General features: G+C 43.4%; 1 pseudogene across 1 annotated transcript; it reads right to left on the bottom strand.

Moving 5' to 3' along the window:
• Window positions 1–2,083: 2,083 nt before the first annotated feature.
• Window positions 2,084–3,200, bottom strand: LOC308233819 (speckle-type POZ protein-like; annotated as a pseudogene). The gene has a single exon. The product of its transcript is annotated as a speckle-type POZ protein-like (transcript).
• Window positions 3,201–5,743: the final 2,543 nt, after the last annotated feature.

Below are 5,743 nucleotides of genomic sequence, written 5' to 3'. Positions count from 1 at the left end.
TGTGTGTAGAACTTGTTTTTATTATTGTGTCTCAGAGTATTCCACTATATGATTGTACCACAATATGCTCATTCCACAGGAGAAATGACTAATCGGGCCTTCAGCCCATCTTATTTTGGATTGTTTCTCTTGCTTTTTTTTTTTTACTTGTATGATTACTTTATATAATTTGGATATTAACCCATATCAGTTGTAACATTAGCAAGTATGTTCTCCCATATAGTGGGTTTCCTTTTCATTTTGATGGAGATTTATTTTGCTGTGCAGAAACTTTTTATTTTGATGAAGTTCCATTTGTCTATTTTCTCTTTATTTTCCATGGCACAGTAACTAAGATTAGGAAACAGCCCAAGTACCCATCAGTAGGTAAGTGGATAAAAAAGCTGTGGGACATTTTCACAATGGAACACTACACAGCTATAAAAAGGAATTCCTTACATGTTAGGACAGCATGAATGAACCTGGCGAATATTATGTTGCATGGAATAAGCCAACCCCTTGCATTTAATTTTAGCTTTTTCAGACACTCCTGTCATCTATTATCATACTTCCTGATGACAGTTTAAAAATAGAGCAAAATCCAGAGAACATATTCTATGCCATGTATCATGGGCGATGATTTTCCCAAAAGGAGTAAATCACAAACCAATACTTAAGTTTTGAATGTTATCATCATATTAAATAATAGAGTAAATGAATTTTGATGACATAAAAGGAAACTAAAAACAAAAAAAGATAATATATTTGTCTTAATTGATAGTACCAGGAAAATAAATGCCTTCCTTAGATATTGGAGTTCCCTGATATATAGAATGATTCCTAATCTATTTTCAGTCGGAAGTGAATACAGCAAAAGATAGGCCTGAGACAGGGAGAGAAAAAGTAAGAAGAGATTCTACATATAAGGGAACTTTGAGCTACATTAAAAAAGGTCACACTTCCACCTTCAAGATCCAGGAATACCCCAACTTGGCCAATAGATTTGGCCACATATTGCAGTAAAAGTGGGCAGGTGGTGAAGACATTGTAGTGGATGTGGGTTTTAGCACAGCTAAGAAGAAAGAGTCCCTTCTGGACATTCCTATTCTTCTCTTGCAATCATCACTACAGAGTCCAAAAGCCCAATTCCAAGAGTCTCCCACTTTTATCTCCCAGTAATGTCTCCCAGAGGTAAAAGTCTGAGCACTCCTGTCATGAAAACACTCAGATCCAGGAGAGACACATGTGCCCCTTGAGGACCACATCCCACACAGAGGCTTATCAAACCTCCAGGTAGGAAGACAAGACTATTAGCTCCTCCTGGCTGCAAAGTGAGAGTCACTGCAAAAAGAAAAAGAAATCATGTGGACACATTGCAAATAAAGTCATGAGGCAAAAGTTGGTCTTTCAAGATGTTACTTTATTATGCAGTCACAACAGCAAGAGCAATGTTGGTTTTCACATTAATAAAGTACAAAGATGACCAATTTAAATGTTTATGGTCCAATATAAAACTTATCTCAGTGTTTAGAGCTTTGGCTCAGACATGAAGGGTCAGGGGTTTGATTCCACTCACAGGTGCATATCTAGTTTGCAGTTTCCATCCCTTGCAATGCATCTATCTGGGCATTGCATCTTTTTCTCTTTCTCTGAGTCTCTGTCTCTCTTTCCCTCCCTCCTTTGCACTCCGTCTAAAATAAATGGAAGAAAATATCCTTAGCCCGGCCAGTGTTGCTTAGCTGGTGAGTGTCGATCTATGAACCAGGAGGTCAAGGATCCATTGGTGGTCAGGGCACATGCCTCTGCTGTGGGCTTGATTTCCAGTAGGGTGCATGTAGGAATCAGCTTCTCAATGATTCATACTCATCACTTACGTTCTTCTCTCTCTCTCTCTCTCCCTTCCTCTTTGAAATCAATAAAGATACATTTAAAAATATTATTTCTTTAAGGAAAATAACAAAACTAAAAATCTGGAGCTGAGATGCAGACTTCCCCCCACAGCAGACAAAAAACTTCACAGATTGTGCTGTCTACCTGGAGCTCAATGGCAGCTCAATGGCTTCTGCTTCTGGAAAATCAAGGGAGTCTTACAACAGGCAGGATCTCAAGACTGCTTCAGGCGCTTGCATGGGGGACCCAGACATGGGCACTGTGCTGAAGCCAGAGATAGGTACATCTCAGCCACCAGGTGGGGATGGGACTCCACCAGTGCCTGCCACCCCGAGGTCTCCAGGGCAGCCTCAGCATGAGAGTTGATGAAATCCACTACCTGAGTTTTCAATTGATCTGTGCTGTGGAGGTCAGCCAAGGTGAGCATTTCTGCAGCATTCTCCTCAGACAGGTGACTGCTGAGGGCTTCCTCACACATGACCTTCAGACGCTACAGGGCATACTTATCAGCAGCTGCCAGCAAACCATCAGCCATTTTGTCCAGGTTTGGAGCCTTCCCCATGTAAATGAAGCACATCATTTCCTTAAAAACTCCAGGCTCCCATGTCAATGACTTCCACCCGATTTTGCTCTCCTCCATTGCATGTTCAAACATGGCCCTAAACACTGGAGAACGAGCTGCTAAGATAGCTTTGTAAACCTGGACTTCCTGGCCAGCCACACAAAAACAACAGTCTGTGAACCAGGAATTCACCCAAAGTCCTAGCTCATCGGCCAGCTGGCACTCGGGAACCTTCACCATCTTCATGGCACTGTGGCCAGAAATGGTGACAGAATCTTGCACCACACTCACCTCACAGAAGAGGGTCAGCTTGTCATCAGGGAGAAACCTGTAGTCTTCATCCAGGAGAAAATCTCTACAGATGAATTTCTTGAATCCCCAGTCTTTGCCTTGTACAAACCTATATGCATGGCGACTCTCCAAAGACTTGATTTCTTCTCCCTTGTCATTCAGGATGGGGAATTTGAATTTTGCCAAAAATATACTCTTTGGAGAACTGACCAGAAACAGGTAAAGTAAAAGGTAATCTTTGCTTTCTTCATCTAGCCCTTTGGGTATACTCTCAAACACCATTTCAGTTGATCATTGGCTTCTGATGAAAAGGTTGAACTTTGAATGACTTCACTCATTTCCTTCCTGCAAAAGCTAAAGTTACTGATGGTCCACATGTGGGAGAATTTCACTACCTGGGTCTGTGTGTGGCACCAGCTCTCAGCTACAGGGCCACTGACATTTCTGCCAGAGGTGGAGGACTGGGAACCCTTGACATTGCAAGTTTGAAGGTTAAACAAGATTTCCAAAGTCAGAGGACAAAAATTTCTGTTCTCTTTTCACCCAAGTTAAGTCAGTAGTGGGAAGATGAAGTTGTTTTGTCTAACAGGAAATCTCTCAGAGCTGCGCCTACAGCTGCTGGTAACTGTCCTTCTGCATTTGCTGCATTCTCTCTACAACATCCAGACATTGTTTCTAATAACAACTGTCTGAAAGATGCATCTAAAACATAAATGCTGCTTGGCTGGCATGGCTCAGTGGTTGAGTGTTCACTTATGAAGCAGGAGGTCTCGGTTTTATTCCAGGTCAGGGCATATGGCCACATTGCAGGATTGATCCCCAGTGTGGGGCTTGCAGGAGGCAGCAATTCAGTGATTCTCTCTCTTTATTGATGCTTCTATGTCTCTCTTCCTCTCTGAATTAAAAATAAAATAAACAAAACATAAATGCTATCATACTAGACAGATGCTCAACAATATCTAAGATTCATTTAATAATGTTTATTGAGTCTCTTGTGAGTGCCAAGCATTTCTTAATGTGATTCTCTAATCAACAGGTGGGGAACGTCCTGCCTGAGGTCCATATAAGGCCCCCAACATCATTTGGTCTGGCCCTCACAAGGAAATAGGGGTAAGTTAAATGTTTGACCACATGTAGCCGACTAATCTTAATATATAAAAACCCAGGGTCTGTAACATCCAAAATGACCAAAGGCTCGACCAACCAGAAGTCAGTCCTGCAGTCAGTGCTGGATTGTCATGGCGACCCAGCACTGACTGCCGAGGGGGCTGCAGATCAGGCCCAGAGAGAAACCTGGAGTGAGAAGCAGGGTCTGCTCCATAGCCTCCATGGCAGCTGTTGGTCACACTTGCCTCTCTCTTTCTCTCCTGGCCTGGCCAGCAGCCATGCCTCTATTTCTCTCCTGGCCTCCGTGGAGGCTGCTGATCAGCCCCGCCTATCTGATCAGGTCCAGAGAAAGCCCTGAAGAAGCTGACTGGCATAGAAACCAACCAATCAGAACCAAATCTGAGTGAACTGTGAGGAGCCAATGGCTGCCTAGGAGGCAGAGCTTTTGACACTGACTGGCACAGTAACTGACCAATCAGAACCTAATCTGGGTGAATTGCGAAGGCAGAACCTAAGGTGGGGGCTGAGGAGGAGTATTAAGGGCAACAGCTGTTTGGTGTAAGGTTTAAGAAAGCAGTTCAATTTTTTAATGATCGCTTTGGCAGTATAGGGCATCTCCCGGGCTATCAGTCTAGATCTAGGGATTATGTATTTTTGTCTGCCAAGAGCATCTCCTCCTGCTGAAAAAGGCTTCCCCCTATTTAAGCAATCCTATCCTACATAATCTATCTATACTAATAAAAGGGTAATATGCTAATTAGACCAGGTCAACCAGCCATCTTCCAGAAGTCTGACTTCCTTTCAGACAAAGCCATGGTTGTGGCGGCTGAGGCAGAGGCAGTTAGGAGCAATCAGGCTAGCAAGGGAGAGCAATTAGGCATGAGATAAGGTCAGCAGGGGAGGGCAGTTGGGGGTGAGATCAGGCTGCCTGGGAGTTAAGGGCAATCAGGCCAGTAGGGAAGGGCAGTTGGGGGCAAGATCAGGCCAGCAGGAAAGGGCAGTTAGGGACAATCAGGCCAGCAGGGGAGGGCAGTAGGGAATGAGATCAGGCCGGCAGGGGAGGGCAGTGGGGTGATCAGTCAGGCAGGCAGAGGCAGTTAGAGGCAATCAGGCAGGCAGGCAGGCAGGCAGGTAAGCGGTTAGGAGCCAGTGGTTCCAGATTGAGAGAGGTATCTTCGATTGGAGAGGGTGCAGGCTGGGCTGAGGGAACCCCCACATGCATGAATTTCATGCACCATACCACTAGTTAATAAAATAATCTATTCTATCTGTTTGTAAGTTAAAAATAAAAGTTCTTTTAGCTTACCTGTTTTCACCTATGTCGACTAGTTTGTATAATTAAAATTAAGTATACAGCCCTAGCTGTTTTGGCGCAGTGGATAGAGTGTTGGCCAATGTACCAAAGGGTCCTGCTTTCCATTCTGGTCAAGGGCATTTACCTTGGTTGTAGGCTCTTCCCAGGCCAGGGCCCTGGTCCTGGGGCAAGCAGGAGGCAACCAACCAATGAACCAATGTGCTTCTCTGACATCAGTGTTTCTCTCTTTCTTTTCCTCTCTCTTCTACTCTCTCTAAAAATCAATGGAATAATATCCTCAGGTGAGAATTAAAAAAAGAAAATAAATAAAAAATTAACTATGTATGAGCAATTTGATTTCACAGAAAAGTTTTCTATATGTATTACAATAATTTTAAATTTATACTGAAGAGCTCTAAAAAATGTGTGTAATCATCATCACCATGAGTAAACAAATGCACACAACAGGGATGTGGCTTAGCACCTGTGGGAACATCTGCCAGCACAACCAATTACAGCTGAGGAAGTGGTGAGATCATGTGCTGATCATTCACTGAACATTGTTTAGAAGCAGTGACCCCTGGATTTAAGTATGTTGACTATAGTTGTAGACATGTAAT

Source organism: Plecotus auritus (assembly GCF_963455305.1).
Source record: "Plecotus auritus genome assembly, chromosome: 9".
Classification (NCBI taxonomy): domain Eukaryota; kingdom Metazoa; phylum Chordata; class Mammalia; order Chiroptera; family Vespertilionidae; genus Plecotus; species Plecotus auritus.
Note: the sequence above shows the minus strand (reverse complement) of the source record. Positions and strands in the feature narration are given on the sequence as shown.